Below are 17,135 nucleotides of genomic sequence, written 5' to 3'. Positions count from 1 at the left end.
AGAAAACCCGCACGCCACAACTAGAGAGAAGCCCATGCACCACAACGAAGAGCCCGCATGCCGCAACAAAAGATCCTGCACACCTCAACAAAAATCCCGCATGCCGCAACTAAGACCTGATGCAGCCAAAAATAAATAATAATAAATCTTAAAAGAAATTTTAAAAGTTCAACCCAATTAAAAATGCACAAACTATCTGAGCAGACACCTGACTAAAGACATACAGATGGCAAAGATCCAACATGTCATAAGGGAACTGCAAATTAAAAGACCTGTTATCGTGGCTAAAACACAGAACGCTGACAACACCAAATGTAAACAAGGATATGGGACAACAGGTGCTCTCGCTCACTCCTGCTGGGAATGTAAAATGATACAGCCAGTTTGAGACACTGAAGCTACTTTTCTCCACTGGGGAGGTGAGGCTCAGTTCATTATCTTTCCAAAACGCAAACCTCCTCAGGCACCCACAGCTGGTGCTGAAGTCCACTGGGGTCTCACTCTAGCAGAAAAACCATCACAATCACCACAGACACCATAACCTGCATGATGGTTTTGCTTCTGTGGCAACAGTGCTCACTCCTTCAGAGAAACTTGTCTGACTTAAAAGAGACTTTATGGGACTCTGGAATATCGGGACCGCCTGCTACATGAATGCAGCGCTGCAAAATCTGACATATACACCATCCCTTGGCAACTCTACACTGACTCAGGGGTACTCTCAGATTTGTCAGCATTAAGGATTCTGCATCCTATGTACTAGGCAAGCCATCATCATTGTGATGTTATCAAGTCATCACACCCGTGAGTTGCTGGCTTCCATACACACAAGCAGGAAGATGTCCATGAATTTCTGATGTTCACTGTCAAAGCCATGCAGAAGGCATGTTTGCAAGGTGACAAGTAGTTACAGTGTCACTTCAAGGGCACCACCCTAACACGACCAATATTTGGAGGGTGCTGGAGACCTTAAATCAAGTGTCTCCATTGCAAGGGCATTTTAAACACCTTTGACCCTTACCTGGACATTAAGCTGGATATCAAGGTAGCTCAGAGTGAGAGGCAAGCTTTAGGATAGTCGATGAAGCCCAAAGAGCTGGACCACGAAAACTCCTGTCATTGTAGTGTTTGTCTAAAGAAGGTGCCTACTGCCAATGTTTACTTTGCACAAGGTCCTCATCCTTGTACTGAAACAGTTCACAGGTGACAAAATTGCTGAGTAACCATATCCTGAGTGTCTTGACGTGCAAATCTTCCTGTCTCAGCAGAACGCAGGACAACTTGTCTATTTACTCTAGGCTGTGCTGGTCTATGCCGCTTTGAGTTGTCTCAATGGACATTACTTCTGATATGTAAAAACTGGGAGAAAAAAAGAGTGGGATGATGGATGATCTAAGGTAGCCACCTGTGACATGACTTCTTTCCTGAGCCAAACTGCCTATGTCCTCTTTAACACTCAGAAGAGCGAACTGGAAAGAAAGAGTGGGAGTCTGGCAATAGGTAGGGAATCAACAGCCCTTGGGCTGATGACACAGCCATGGGAGCAGATTTAGGAAGCCCTGAAGGAGATGCCTACATCCAAGTTCCTGAGTCACAGGAGAATTTGGAAGAACCACCAACCAAAGGAGTCACCTTAGACCAGGGGAAATTTCTCCAAGAACAAAACTGACCAAAGCCTGAATTCAACCTCAGGAAAACAGAATTCACCCCGGGGTGCTGCAGTGCAGTTGTGATTCAGCAGTCAAAATAAAGAGGTGGGATGAGAAGAATCTCTAGAGCAGGAAAACTACCTGCTGAACGTTTCATTCAGGGACATCCCAGCTCAGGCGGAGAACAGTAGCAAACTCCCTTGTCTGGGGCAGAGTGCCAGAGGTACCAAGAGAAAAAACAAGAAGGGTGAGTAACCTGTGCATGTATTCCAGTTATGTTGGTACAAGTGTTGAGGGCACATGTGTGCAATGAGCACATATACATAGTCACTCTGGGGTGAAGAAACAAAGGTGAGGTTTGGTGACGACGTGTACACTGGTGCCACTGTGTAACAGTGACGGATCCAGAGCCGAGGCCTTAGAAGGGAAACTGTGCCTCGATGCCCTGAAACGTGTGTGGGATACGTGTGAATCGCCTTAACAACTTTGCATATTTGATTTTGGAGGTTTTCTAGTGGGATTGGGTGTTGTACATATGCTGATAGGTTGTCAACAGAGGTCTCAGGGTGAGTTCTCAGGGAATACCGGGCTGAGCAATTAAGTATTTGGAGGGATTCTTAGTATAGATTTTGTGGTTTGTGGGTGGCATAGATGGGATAAGAGTATGAGAGCTAAGTATGAGAACAGAGGTATTTTCTGCATATCACCTTGCCTTGGTCAGATATGGGATTTTGTATTTGAGCTTATGTTTTGTAAAATTCAGAGATGTGGGGAATGTGTGTTGGCGTTCTATGTGTGAAGATTCATAAACTTTTGGGGTTATAGAGACAGCAGGGAGTTTTATTTGAAAATGGGGGTAGAAGGCACTTTGCCTTAATGGTGGAGCTTTTTATGGAGACATGTAAATGCTCTAGGAATAGTTTTTTTTCCTGTATTTTGGCTGCATAGTATTAATATCTTACAGAGTTCTCCTGGTTGCCACCTCTATCTTTAAAAGTTATGTATCCTCGGGCTTCCCTGGTGGCGCAGTGGTTGAGAGTCCGCCTGCCGATGCAGGGGACACGGGTTCATGCCCTGGTCCGGGAAGATCCCACATGCCGCAGAGCGGCTGGGCCCGTGAACCATGGCCGCTGAGCCTGCGCGTCCGGAGCCTGTGCTCCACAACGGAAGAGGCCACAACAGTGAGAGGCTCGCGTACCGCAAAAAAAAAAAAAAAAAAAAGTTATGTATCCTCTTTCCCTAAAACAATGATCTTTCCACGCAATAAACAGAAAGCTCGTATGAAACTGAAACTAAATTATAAACAGCAAATGTCCAAATTCATAAAGCTATAAATACAGGGAAAACTAACTAAATGCTATATGCTATGTTTACTTGCTTCAGTTCATTAAAATAGAAGTTATATAAGAACTTCCTGAAAACTCAATTTTTTTATATATAGTGGGGTACAGAGGAATTCAGAAACATTTACAGCACAAAATGACAATGTCACCAGTTTTCAACATTTCCTAACAGATACACTTACATGTTAGAACATGTTGGCTTGGGAAAACTGAGTATTTAAAACAATGGGGTATTGGAAAAACAGTGACAAACATCCAAAAGAGCAAAAAGGAACAGTAAAAATTACAAGCATACAAGCGATATATATAGAACAAAAAAGAGAATGTCACAGAAGCTGTTCTTGAAAAGATTTATAACCTGAATTCACATGGGGCACATCATGTAAAAGAGTAAAACTAGAAACAAACAAAACACAGACGAAAAAAGGGGCAAATAATTATGGACAAAGCAGATATGGGAATTACTTTCAATTATATGAATAATTCCAAGACAATGACACTAAAAAACACAAATTCTGAGCCTGTTCCCCAGTGTTTGTGGGAACTGACTTTATAAAGATAAGCCCGCTGTCACTGAAAGGCAGCATCTTCCCAAAGAAACCCTCCTAAACACACAGGCCTGGCCGTGTGCGTTAGTGTGCATGTGGGATGGGAGCCAAGGGTCAGATAGTAAACTTCCACATGGGGACCGTATTTGTTGGATGTACAGTGGCTTTTTTCTTATGGTTCATACTTGTACGCATTACTTGCATCTTATCTGAGAGTATCAAATAAACAATAAAAGTGATGTCATTTTGAGAAATCATTTTGAAAAAATAGAAGATGTCACAAAGGACACTATATTAGTTTCCTAGGGTTCCCATAACAAATTACCACAAACTTGGGAGCTTAAAACAAGAGTAATTTATTCTCTCAAAGCCCCCAAAAATGTGTGCTGGCAGGGCCACATCCCCTCCACAGACTCTGGGGACCCCCCCCCCGCCCCCCGCCCTCCAGCTTCTGGCAGCTCCTGGCCTCTGCTGGCTCATCTCAGCCTCCGTCACCACGTGGCCTGTCCTTGCGGCTCACACTCCCTCTCATCTCTGACAAAGATACCACTCACTGGACTTAGGGTCCACAATAAATTAAGGAAACAACTTGAGATCTTTTTTTAAAATCTTTATTGGAGTATAACTGCTTTACAAGGTTGTGTTAGTTTCTGCTGTATAACAAAGTGAATCAGCTACACGTATACATATATCTCCATATCCCCTCCCTCTTGTGTCTCCCTCCCACCCTCCCTATCCTACCCCTCTAGGTGGTCACAAAGCACCAGGCTGATTTCCCTGTGCTATGCGGCTGCTTCCCACTAGCCATCTATTTTACATTTGGTAGTGTATATATGTCCATGCCACTCTCTCACTTCGTCCCAGCTTACCCTTCCCCCTCCCCGTGTCAAGTCCATTCTCTACATCTGCATCTTTATTCCTGTCCTGCCCCTAGGTTCTTCATAACTTTTTTTTTTTTTTAGATTCCATATATATGTGTTAGCATACAGTATTTTTTTTTCTCTTTCTGACTTACTTCACTCCGTAGGACAGACTCTAGGTCCATCCACCTCACTACAAATAACTCAATTTCATTTCTTTTTATGGCTGACTAATATTCCATTGTATATATGTGCCACATCTTCTTTATCCATTCATCTGTCGATGGACACTTAGGTTGCTTCCATGTCCTGGCTATTGTAAACAGAACTGCAGTGAACATTGTGGTACATGATTCTTTTTGAATTATGGTTTTCTCAGGGTATATGCCCAGTAGTGGGATTGCTGGGTCATATGGTATTCTATTTTTAGTTTTTAAGGAACGTCCATACTGTTCTCCATAGTGGCTGTATCAATTTACATTCCCACTAACAATGCAAAAGGGTTCCCTTTTCTCCACACCCTCTCCAGCATCTATTGTTTGTAGATTTTTTGAGGATGGCCATTCTGACTGGTGTGAGGTGATACTGCATTGTTCAACTTGAGATCTTTAACTGTATCTACAGACACTCTATTTCCAAATAAGTTCACATGCACAGATCCCTGGGGTTATGACTTGGGCTTATCTTTTTGGGGTCACAGATTCAACCCATGACAGACGTCATTTCAGCCTCCGTTGCAGGTGAATGGTGAAATGGCTCAGAAGCACAGTCAGTGACTAAGGCATGGAGAATGTGAATGTATTTTTTGGCCTGTGTGTTCAGCACGACGGACAGAGATTTTAACTCTTTCCTTCCTAAACTTTATGTGCTTCCAGGAACCTTATTCACTACAAATTGCAGTGCTACCAACATGCCTCTTTCTCTAATATGGAATAAAAATCACATCAAGTATAAAATAATTTCCAGCTTCCTTCAAAAATGTTACTTCAGAGCCTGCCTGTTTTGAAACTTGGTCTCTGAATACTGGCCCCTTAAGCCATGAACAGGATTTCAGGTTAAATGTGGATTTCCACAATCCAGGCTAGTGCTGTGCATAAATGGCATGCTTGTGAAGAAAACACTCCCTGAAGCAAGAGAAACTGAATGTTCGTCTATATTGTGGCATAATTTAGTCATCTCTTACCTGGGTGGGATCTTAAGAAAAAAGAAGTTTTACAAAGAAACGTGAGACCTCCCACATTTACATGGTTTACAATGTAAATTGTGCAGTTTAAACTGTTACAGTGTATGAACCCACATTTTGGTAGATGTACACACATCTAATTAACACCTCCATATGGATTCAGAAAATTACAGAGGCTCTGGGGTTCAGGGGCTACCCCTCCAGCCTTTCTTGCCAGGCACGAGCAGTTGCTGTTCCTCATTTAGGACATGTTCAGGGTCTCAGGCAGAACGAGCATGTCCTCCCACCGCCATCCCTGCTCACGTGGACTGTTTCCAGCCTCTGACAATTCCCACATGCTCTTCCCTAGAAGTTACTGGGAGGTACTGTGGGGACCCTCTGTCAGCCTCTTTAGTAAATCAGAAGCTCTCTGGGGGCAGAGAATTTCATGCAATGTTTTATAACAAGAATGATAAATAATAACAGTGGTAATAACTTCAATACTGATGATTAACAAGAACAATGACAATGAGGTTGAGAATGATAATAAGCCCAAGGAGATGGTAGAAAAGATAAGGACTTCTAAGAGTCGCTGACCACGTGACCATATCAGCGCTCATGGGGTGGAGTGGAGCCACACCAAGGTCTGTACGGTGAGGCATGTTCCCTGAGGACAAGAACAAGTAGGAGGATGGAAAAGAAAACTACCGGGAAGAGGTCCTGGATACACACGGGGCTCCCGCGTGCTGACTGGGACTGGAGGACTCTGGGGTGGAGGGAAGGAGACCTAGCTCCTTCTGTGGGCCTCACAGCCTCCTCTCCTCTGAGCCTGGACATGTACTCCACTCACCCAACATACCGTCCACCTTCCGGTCCTCCTAGAAGCCTAGACAGGGAAATTCCAAGCCTGTACCTTGTAGCTTGCATTTCCAAACCTTAATCTCTCCAGGCTTTTATGGGGATCTGGAGCTGATGACAGTCAAGCAGCCCCTATTCCCACCATACAGTGTACCCCAGAATTCACTGAGGTGAAATACACTTCTCTTCAGCCAGGATACTGGTTACGGGATTCTCCGACTGCTAAACAGAGGAAACCAAGGGGTGGCTTGGAGAGGGCTTCATGGCCATCTTTATGCCCAATGCACAGCACACTAAGAAAGCACAGCGTGCCTGCTCCGCACAGAGTCAACGCACCCTCCCGCACCCCGCCGACTACATGCCACAGCGCAGCCCCTTCTCCATTCCTCGTCCCTATTCCTGTTCATCTCTCAATTGTGAGCAATTCTGAACCTCTTCTGGGGTATAGGGACCAGAGGGTCAAGGAACAGTTATCCTTCAGAAACGACATCTGAGGCGCAGGCCCTCTCTCTCCGTCGCTCCAGATTGTGCTGGGTCTGGGACGTCCAGAAGAGCTCACATGACCAGGCGCCACTTCCCCAGGCTTGGAAATGATTTCATCTGAAACATGCCTGCCTGAGCTGTCTCATAACAAGTGCTCAACCAGTGTCGGCAGTTGTTCTTCCTACTGGATCCACACAACCTCCATGGGCATCTTCATCATTCATGTGACCACCATCATCCTGGAGGGCAGGGGCCCCCAAGGCCAGAAGAATACTGAACCCAGATGGCTCAGGAGTCAAGGGCCCAGAGTCTGGACTCAGCCTGCCTGGACCCCAGCCAGGATCCCCACATGCTGGGCGATGCACAAACGGAGATGGCCCTTGTCCTCACAGGGTTGTTAAGGGGTGGAAATGGTTTCGTGAGTGTAAAGTGCTGAAACCTGGAAGGTTATGAGGCATGGCTGTTCTTATTAACATATGGGGTGACAAGGGCAGTTTGCAGGTGATAAGTGAGCAGAAGGGCAAGAGTTCAAGGTGAGCCCATCTCCACAGATCCCTAAGACCATTTCGTTACCCCTGTTGCCTTCTGCGGGGGTGGGTCTCTCCATTTGAACCTGTCTTAAGTTGCCTGACTAGATGTATCACCTAGAGAAGCTGTGTCAGAAAATAACACCAAACTGTTAAGATAAAGAAAGCAAAGCAAATAAAAAATTGCCTTACATTTTACAAAAAATGTGCTGAGAATTCCATGCTACAATCTCTTGGGCACAATTAAAGTAGCCAGAACACAATCGAAAGGGAGACAAGAAGATCCCAACAATAGCCCCAGACTTCGGGGCTCTTGACTCACACCAACCATAATCCCCACAGGTTAGGAATCCTTGGGAAATGTGGAAATGAGAAATATCACCCAGCAGTCACTCCCCTCTGGTCTGGGGTGGATACCAGCAGTCTGAATATTTTCAAGAAGTTGCTTTAGGCCAAAACTGCCCCCAGGATACCACCCCTCATGTTACTCTCATGATTATGGTATGTTACAAGGCAAAAGAGATCTGGCAGATGTGATTAAGGTCACTATCGGTTGAACTTGAAAGATTATGCAGTTACATCTAATCTAATTACAAGAACCCTTAAAAGCAGCTTTCTCTGGGCTTCCCTGGTGGTGCAGTGGTTAAGAATCCGCCTGCCAATGCAGGGGAAATGGGTTTGAGCCCTGGTCCAGGAAGATCCCACGTGCCGCGGAGCAACTAAGCCCACATGCCACAACTACTGAGCCTGTGCTCTAGAGCCCACAAGCCACAACTACTGAGCCCACATGCCACAACTACTTAAGTCCACATGCCTAGAGCCCGTGCTCCACAACAAAGAGAAGCCTGCGTACCGCAATGAACAGTAGCCCCCGCTCACTGCAACTAGAGAAAGCCTGCGCACAGCAACGAAGACCCAACGCAGCCAAATAAAATAAATAAATTAAACAAACAAAAAACCAAGAAGACACTTAGCATGTTTATGTGGAATTAGTGAATGATTTCTATGCAGTTTGGGGGATGACCATTAGTAGTAGTTACGTTACTAGTTTCAAGCTTATGGTATCATAATACAATATGTGGTGTTATTTTATCCAGTAGAGCTCAATCACTTACTAGAAAGGTCTCAGAGACAGAAAGTAACGATTTCTCCAGGAAGAGCTGATGAAAGGTGAATGGGGTACAGATATATGAGGGTGGTTAAGTGATGGCGTAGGAAGACATGAAGTCCAGAGTTTGCCAACAGACAAAGACCAGCCCATGTCTCACCTGCTGGCTTTGGATCACCGAGATCAAAGCCCTCCAATGGCCCAGGGCTTGGGGATTTGCACACAGAGATGTCTGGACCTCCTGGGCCTAGCAAGAGCAGAGGGCAGAGGGCAGTGTGGTGGTGAGGATCACATGCTGCTGGGGGCTTAATGTTCACGTAGGCAGGGCTGCTACGCTGCAGGAATGTGGGAGTGGCTCAGGAGTCCTGCCTTCCTGGCAGGGAGCTGCGCCCCATCAGCTAGCTGGCTGCTCTCCAGAAAGCAGGTGGGTTTAGGGCAGTGGGTGAGTGCCTATCACCCCCCCTAGTGTCCCCCAGGAATTCCCCAATTACACCTCTGCCTGACTTCTGATGGTTTGCTTTTCCCTTCTGGCGTGGTCTTCCACCTTCAAGGAACACGTTTCAAGGTACAGAACTACGTACGACTGCGACTCAAACCACCCCATAAGTACTTATTTGGGCGCTCTGTCACTCATTCAGGGTAGTCTATACTCTATTCTCCCATTTCCTGACATTATTATTTATCATTGTTGCTGTTGTTGTTATAAGACATTAAATAACATTTCTCTATCCAGTCACGGTCTGATTTACCGGCTAGGATGACTATTTCCAACATATACACACACACACAGGTTTCCTGCTCTACCACAGTACCTCCTGATGGCATTTTCCCCAACGAGTGCTTGGAAATTTTCAAGTCCCCTTCCAGGTGCTCAGACCTGCCATTTCTATAGAGGAAGCTTGAAAAGGGCATCCTGTCCTGCCTGAGCCCCTGGAAAATATTCTAAGTTATCTGGGGTCCAGCAAGGGCCCACGGCTGCCCGAAGTTACTTGGAGGCCATCTTTGGGTCACAAGAGTCACTTCAAATTTCCTGAGACCTCTCAGGGCCAACAAACCACCAAGGCAAGTTCAGAAGTCTTGAGAGAAGTCCTCACCTGTGCAGAAATTTCAAAGTACACCCTAGAACCAGGGAACCATTAATGCCACACCAGGTCACAGCCTCACAGCCAGGAAACTCTGAGGATGCCGAGGTAACAATCCGATGGCCCATGAACAGCTCTAAACAAAAAGTACAAGCCCAAATGTCTGACCTGAAGGTGGCCAGCAGAAAGTGCAGCAAGGCGGTCAGCAATGAGAGAGTGCTGCGGCCTTAATATTTGGTGTAGGTGGAGCTTTGGAGGGAAGTAAAGATGGATCCTGAGTCCAGCTTCCCTGGAGGAAACATACACACAAACATATTTAAATGAACAAAAAATAAGAGTTGTTTCTGAATGACAAATTGTTTTCCAAATGAATTTCCATGCCCTATAATTTTTGCTAATTTCTATTTCAGTATTTTTTTAAAAGAAAGAAGAAAAATGAGTATTGCTCCTATGAGTTGGATTACACAAAAAAATCAATATGACCATCTATTCTAGAACATCCTTCATATAAGCAAAACTTATAATAAATACATAACGTACCATTTGGAAACCGTATCGCAATTAAATAAAATCCATACAAGTAGTTTTCTACATTTAATTTGATAGTTTCCATGTATCACTTGGCCTAGTTGACAGAAACCATGAGCTCTATGAAAGTGAGTTCCTGCTGCCCCTAAATGCATCTCTTTCTAAGGCTGCTGCCAAATAAGGTATGACTACTGTCTAACAAGGTGTGCAGGACTCCTTACACAGCATGAACTTAGATTCTTTAGGCCAACTGTTGCTCTTTTGTAATTTCAAACGAAATATTATGCAATTCATAGATACCATTTCTTGAAGAGAAGCCTTATAAATTTCACATTTTAATTTTCATTCTAAAAATATCGAAACAAGCTCAGTGAAACTGTACCATATGAAAAACATTTGAAGAGGAAAAATGGACACTGCATATCTCTAGCAAAAATTAAACACCAAACTATGGTATTTACTCACTCTCTTTCACTCTGTCTTTCCAAGTGCATCAGACCACCTCCCTCCTCTATTTAAACCTCTCTTTCCAGTGGGACATGGGAAAAGTAAAAACACCAGGCAGGGCATTTTGGCCCATAAGAGCCACCGGAAAAAAAAAAGTTTGTCAAGCCAGGAACTGCTTTTGTTAACACGGAACATCAGTGAACTTCATCTATCTCTGCCTGGCACTCTTAAGATTTTCTAAGTGGCCCTGAGGACCCAAGAGCCACTAGTGTCTGCCTGGAAAGAATGGAGAGGGTGCCTATGCCAGTTAACCTTGCTGCAGAATTTTCTAGGTCAGTTCAGGAGCCTGGGAAATGCCACTACCCAAATGCAGTCCCATGGAAAGCATTCTAGGCCTGCTTGGAAATGTTCTAAGTCCCCTCAGATACCCAGGAAAGGCTGGTGCTGGACTGGAAGGCACTAAGGGGGGCACACACTGAGAAATGACAAATTCTTTAAGTTCTCAAGGGACCCAGGGAAAGACTTGTACCTGTCCCCCTTGGTGGCTAGGAGCGGCAAGGATGACTGGATCCTTGAACATTTGTAGGGGAAAGACAAAAGGAACTTGAAGAGAACATTCACTTCGTTGGAAACCTTAGCTCAAGACCAACTAAGTCAAAAGATCATATAAGCAAAGAAAGGAAGCTGTTATATACTAGAATGATTAACTAGGTTTGACTGTTAATAAAAACATTACCAACATCCTTACCAAGAACACGTTAAAATAGTGTAAAGTACCAAATAATATTTTCAATATGTAATAAAGACTGGAAAAGCATTGAGGCCGCTAACCAAACCTGAGACCATACATTTCAAAAGGAAAATAATGTGGAAACTAGAAAGCCATCTAATGAATGGGATGGGATCCACCCTCCTGTTGCCCCTACTATTGCTATTGATCAGGGCCCTCTCCTCCTACTCTGCCCTCCTCCATCTCTCTGATTCCACTGTTGTCTATTTTCACTGATCGCACTGCTTCTTGCTTAGCTCACTCTCTCCCACTCTTACTGTTTTGCCAAGTCCACAGGATCCACCCACTCTCCATCCTCTACTTTGCAGTCTTTTTCCTCACTCTCCCTTGCTAGCTGTCTCCCTGGCTCTCCCTCTTTGTCCCTTTTTCCTCAACCCCCCCGCCCACTCGACATCCACAGGGGTGGAACAAAGATGCTCTGCCCAGAAGAGCACACTTTCCCGTGAGACATCGGGAATGTGGACACACGTTGGTCGGTATCGCCAGCGGATAGGCTTTGGGACAGAAAGACACGGGGTGTCACTTCACAGGACTGATCCCCTGCCCCCAGCCCGGGGCTCTAGGGCCTTTCTGAGGCGTTGACCGCGAAGCGCAGCGATTGGCACGGCCAGGCCGAGGAGGCCCAGGATGGGCAGGTGGTCTCAGGAGAACACTGGGGTCGGTGGAGTCCCAGGGCCGCGGGAGGGCGCGGCGTCCCGGGCTGCCCCGAGGGGCCGAGAGGGGCGATGCGGGGCGCGAAGGGCGAGAGTCCACGTCGCGAGTGGGGACCTGACACGGCGCGGGTCGGGCCGGGAGAAGGTGAAGAGACCGAAGGCAGAAAGGCCTGACGGGGACGGCCTCGGAGCGATTTTGACCGGAAACGGACGCGGACTCGGACCCGGCAGCCGAGCGCCCGGCATCCCGACTCTCAGGGCGACGCGGGCCGGAGAGGCGAGAACGGGGACCCCCAGAACCTGCGTGTGAAGGATGCGGTCGGGAGGGGGCTGTGGAGCGCGGCTCTGATTCTCAGAGCCGAGGGTCTCACTCACCCGAAGGGACCTTCGCTCCCGAAATCCGCTTCCGCATCGGCAGGAAATTACGCAATCAGGGCGGGGCCTTAGTCTGGGAGAGGCGGGGCGGAGCAGCGTGGGCGTGGGCGAGGCCTGAGCCTTCCCGCCCAGCTCCCGGCCGTTTCCGGGTCAGCCCCTACCCCGGCCGGACACACCTCCAGCCTCAGCGTTTGGGTGCGTTTGATTCGGCTGGTGTCCGGGGAGCCGGGCTGCTTCCTCGGGGCTTCAAGTTAAGTGTTTCGGACAACTCTAGGTACGAGCTTAGAGCTGTGAGCCCTTTCGTGGTAAATGCTGGGATGTTTCCCTGTTAACATGTTGCAAACGGTTTAGGTCGAAATCCCCTTTCGCGCCTGGAGACTCGTGTCCTGCGAGTGCTCGGGGCGCGACTTGGCCTCGGGCGGGGACCTCGCTGGGTCCAAGTGGGCCGTAGTGGGATCCCGAACAACGTCTGTGGTTCCTGCGCTTGGAATGGGTTATTCAGTTTAGCAAGGGCTGGAATTGTCTGTGCTGGCGATGGAAACCAGAGCGACCACGATTTCCATTTCTGCTCCCGGTTCACCGGAGACGCAGCCCTGGGCTCAGTATCGGGGACTTCATGGGGCTAGGACCTGGGCTGCGAGGCTGAGGGGCTGAGGCATTGCTTTACAAGAATAAAATTTACTGCGTGTGTAGATGTAAATTCTTTTCTCCTTATATTTCACTTGTTCAGTTTCACTCATCTTGAGGTGATTTATGAATGCAAGACCTTTGGGACAAGCGTGGATGCTTATCATTCATTTCTAAATATATTGTAATTTCACATTTTTCTTTTTCTATATCACAGAGCTATCTGAAAGTTTTTAATTTAAAAAATGTGAGATATTTTAATCTCTTTGTTTTCTATTTCTCAATGTTTTATGTCAAGTTAGGATGAGGGTTACAAAAGAGTCAAGTGATATATATCTGCATGTGTAACTCATCCAGCCTCCCAATCACCTTCTCCACCAAGTCTTCTGCATTTAGGTTTATACATAATATGTGCTTGGGAGTCTCCATATCGACTGTAGTGATTCCTCTTGGGTCCATATGGGATACATATCTCCCCAGGAGAAGCTGAGTCCATGAGATGGGTACCTTATGAGTAAACTAGTCTTTACACCACATATCTGAGTCTCTGTTTCCTTGGCTGGGGATTAGATCTAATGAAAGCTGAGAAGTTAAAAGAAGTGACATTGCACTGAAGAATAATTTCTTCAGTTTATGTTTTCATTGTCATTATTACTATTTAAAGAAGAGTTTCCAGGGATTCCTTAGAAAAACTACCTCACTAAAGAACTAGTCCCTTTTTTCAGGAGGAAATATAGTCCTATGTAAGCAGTGTTTATTTTAATGGAGATTATTCCTAAACTACTCTCCTCGAGTTTATACACTATTTCAACATAATCATGTGAATTTTTATTTGTACATGGGCTGTTTTTGTGGGTGAATCTTTGAACATCACCTAAAAGATTGTATGAGCGATACATTATTTTTGCCCACCACCTCCAATGGTCCTCAAACTTTGCTGCACATTAACATTATCTGGAGAGTGTTAAGCCTTATGCCAACCTCACCAAAATATGTATCTATGGGGGTAGGACTCAGGCATCAGAAAAGCAGCCTTGGAGCATGCATGGCACAGACTTCTTCCTCTCCCCCTGATAATCATCAGTCTAACCAACTTACCAATAAGGGTTGTTCCTTCTATGGAGAACGTTCTCTGTCTCCCTCCTCTATTACCCAGCACCGGTTTCCAGGCTAATTCCTACTCTTCATCAATCTGGTAATTTTTAGGTAATTCTTCCTCAGACAGGCTTTTCTATGCCGTCCTCACCAAAATATAAAGTATCATCTAGTAACTTATACTTTAAGGTATATTTCATATACTAACACAGTTGATAATTTAATAGTAATTTATTTAGGCTTTAAATATAATTTTCCAAAACAATTATGTCTATTGGAACTTCTACTACATTTGTTAATCAACACACCAATCCTGGTGACTCCAAATTCCTCACTACTCAGTGGCTGCATCTGACAAACACATGACTAGGATATTGATACTGGTTTAAATACAGCCAACTCCCAGAAACTTTCATATATATCTGGAAATCCTGCCAACAAAAGTATCCTTCCAGCTCCATAAGCACTTCAAACCTTATTCATCACACACACACTCAGATGCACGCGCACACACTTTTACTAGTCTCCACAGAAGGGACTGCCCTCTACTACACTGATAAATTAGATCATTTGAGAAACTGTAAGTCATACTTCAGATGACTGCCTGGAAGTCTACAGTTATCCCTGCGTTCATACCCATCCGTTACTACTGCGCTCCTGTAAATTAAAGTGTCCTCTCTACCCTGGGACATTCCAATTTCTCCAATTAAGTCCTTGTCTTTCTTGCTATCTTAGGAACTTTATGCTATTGCTTCTATATTAATTCTACTTTACCAGACATATGTCCTATTCTCCTTGATCTCTCTACTCAATATTAAACTATTAAGAGTCTTCCACTTTGGAACAAAATCTTCATCTGAACCTATCTTCTCTCTAGTTTCTGCTCTGCTGTTCCTTCCCAATCAAACTGAAAGCTGAAAGTGTTGTTACCATTTCCTTACATTTCCTTATGCTTTGACTTACTAAAATCACCAATGATAACCCAATAAATTTATCTTGCTGGCACCATGCATGTTACTCCCATCTAACAGATGTGTCTCGAGCTTTCTGAAACCATGTTCATGTCATTTGTTAGATAGGTAAATGTCTTGGTCATCCCGGGCTGCTATAACAAAATACCACAGACTTGGTAGATTAAACAACACACATTTATTTCTCATAGTTCTGGAGGCTGAAAAGTACAAGGTCAAGGTGTCAGCAGATTTGGTTCCTGGTGATGGACCTGTTCTTGGTTTGCAGAAGGCTGCCTTCTCACTGTGTCTTGACATGGTAGAAAGAAAGAGCTGCGGTCCATTATGGAAAATCCCAAACAAACTTTTTGGCCAACCCAATATTTGAAAGTATTGGTGAACTTGAAATTTTCACCAAAGTTAAATGTGTTTCATGGAAAAATGATATATCACAAAAAAGTAGATTTAACACACCTCCTTGTACCTAAAGTTCAGAAAATAAGGAAAACAGAAATTGTATTAAACATTACTTTCTGCTTAAGAGATTTAAACATATTTGCTTAATTAATCCTCATAAAAACCCTGCTGATTTTGGTTTATTTACTATTATCGACTGAACATCTGTGTCCCCCCCCACCCTCCCCCAAGCAAATTCATATGTTGAAGCCCTAATCCCCCATATAATGGTATTTGGAGGTACCTATAGGAGGTAGGTGCCTATAGGAGGTAATTAGGTTTAGATGAGGTCATGAGAGTGGGTCTCCCACGAAGGGACTGGTGTCATTGTAAGAAAAAAGGAACAATGAAGTTTTCACTCACAGATGCACACTGACCCAAGATGTCTTAATTCATGCTGAAGAATGAATTAAGAATGAATGTGGGAAACACTTTAGCCAAAACTCTCATCTTCATTTCCACAAAGTAACTCACACAGGAGAGAATCCATATGTCTGTAATCAGTGTGGAAGGGCCTTCAGTCATTCTTCATCTTTAAATAGATATAGGAGAATTCATACTGGAGAGAAGCCATATGAATATCATCTATGTGGGAAAACCTTTGTTCAGAGCACTTGCCTTAGGCGACATGAGAGAACTCACTCTAGAGAGAAGCCATTTGGATGCCATCTCTGTGGGAGAGTCTTTATTCAAAGCTGTTGTCTTAGAGAATATGAGAGAACTCATACTGGAGAAAAATCATTTGGATGTCATTTGTATGAGAAAGCCTTTGTTACAAGCTCTTGCTTTAGAAGACATGAGAGAACTCACTCTGTAAATGTTATGAAGGTTGAAGAGTCTTCAGCCACAGCTCTAAACTGAAACAAATCAGAACGCTACATGGGAGAAATTCTAAGACTATATTCATTATGGAAATACCTTCATTTATAATTTATCCTTAAACAACATGAGTGAAATCCACTTGCAGGAGCCCTATATTTATAATCAAGGTGGAAGAGACTTAAGCTGATTTCTAGTTGTGGGGTGCACAAAACTCACTATGAATAATATTCTAATTTCCCTAAAATGGGAAATTAGACAGGAAACTCTTTACCCGGAGGAGTGCATGCTAGGGTAATAACAGAAAATTAGTGCTGGAGAACATATTCAGTGTAATATGCCTGGAAGAAACTTTTACTTGAAGAGATACTATTGTAGATGTAAGATTCCACACTATGTACAAAACACTTTCACTGTAATGAATTAAAGGATGTCTTCAATGATTTTTAATTCCTTAGTTGACATTCAATTTCAAACACTGTATATACCAGTGCTAAAAATCAAATGAAAGATTGGAGTTTTCATCAGAAATCCCTGACTGGGAAAAACACCTATCAATATTTTTGCCATACAATTTAGACATTAATTTATAATATTGCCCAATGGCCTATTATTACAAAAATGTAGGATAAATATCCAGGATTGTGACATCATCTGGGAATTCCGAATGCAGAATTTTGTAACAATAAGCAATAATTTTTTTAATGAATCAAAGTTGTTGCTGAAAAAACTACCATGTTGGTCAGTTTCAACTTTTCATGCAGCAATAATCATA

At 44.3% G+C, this 17,135-nt stretch overlaps 1 long non-coding RNA gene and 1 pseudogene across 1 annotated transcript in view; one reads left to right on the top strand and one right to left on the bottom strand.

The window, feature by feature from the left end:
- LOC137216010 (uncharacterized) overlaps positions 1 to 12,486 on the bottom strand; it is a 71,194-nt gene extending 58,708 nt beyond the window's left edge. Inside the window, exons 1-2 of the long non-coding RNA XR_010939542.1 lie at positions 12,414 to 12,486; positions 9,789 to 9,909 (exon numbers count right to left, since the gene is read on the bottom strand). This is a non-coding gene — a long non-coding RNA (uncharacterized lncRNA). The remainder of the gene's footprint in view (positions 1 to 9,788; positions 9,910 to 12,413) is intronic.
- Positions 227 to 1,750, top strand: LOC137216188 (ubiquitin carboxyl-terminal hydrolase 17-like; annotated as a pseudogene).
- Positions 12,487 to 17,135: the final 4,649 nt, after the last annotated feature.

This window comes from Pseudorca crassidens, chromosome 21 (assembly GCF_039906515.1).
Source record: "Pseudorca crassidens isolate mPseCra1 chromosome 21, mPseCra1.hap1, whole genome shotgun sequence".
NCBI lineage: Eukaryota > Metazoa > Chordata > Mammalia > Artiodactyla > Delphinidae > Pseudorca > Pseudorca crassidens.
This window is presented reverse-complemented; position numbering and strand designations above follow the sequence as displayed.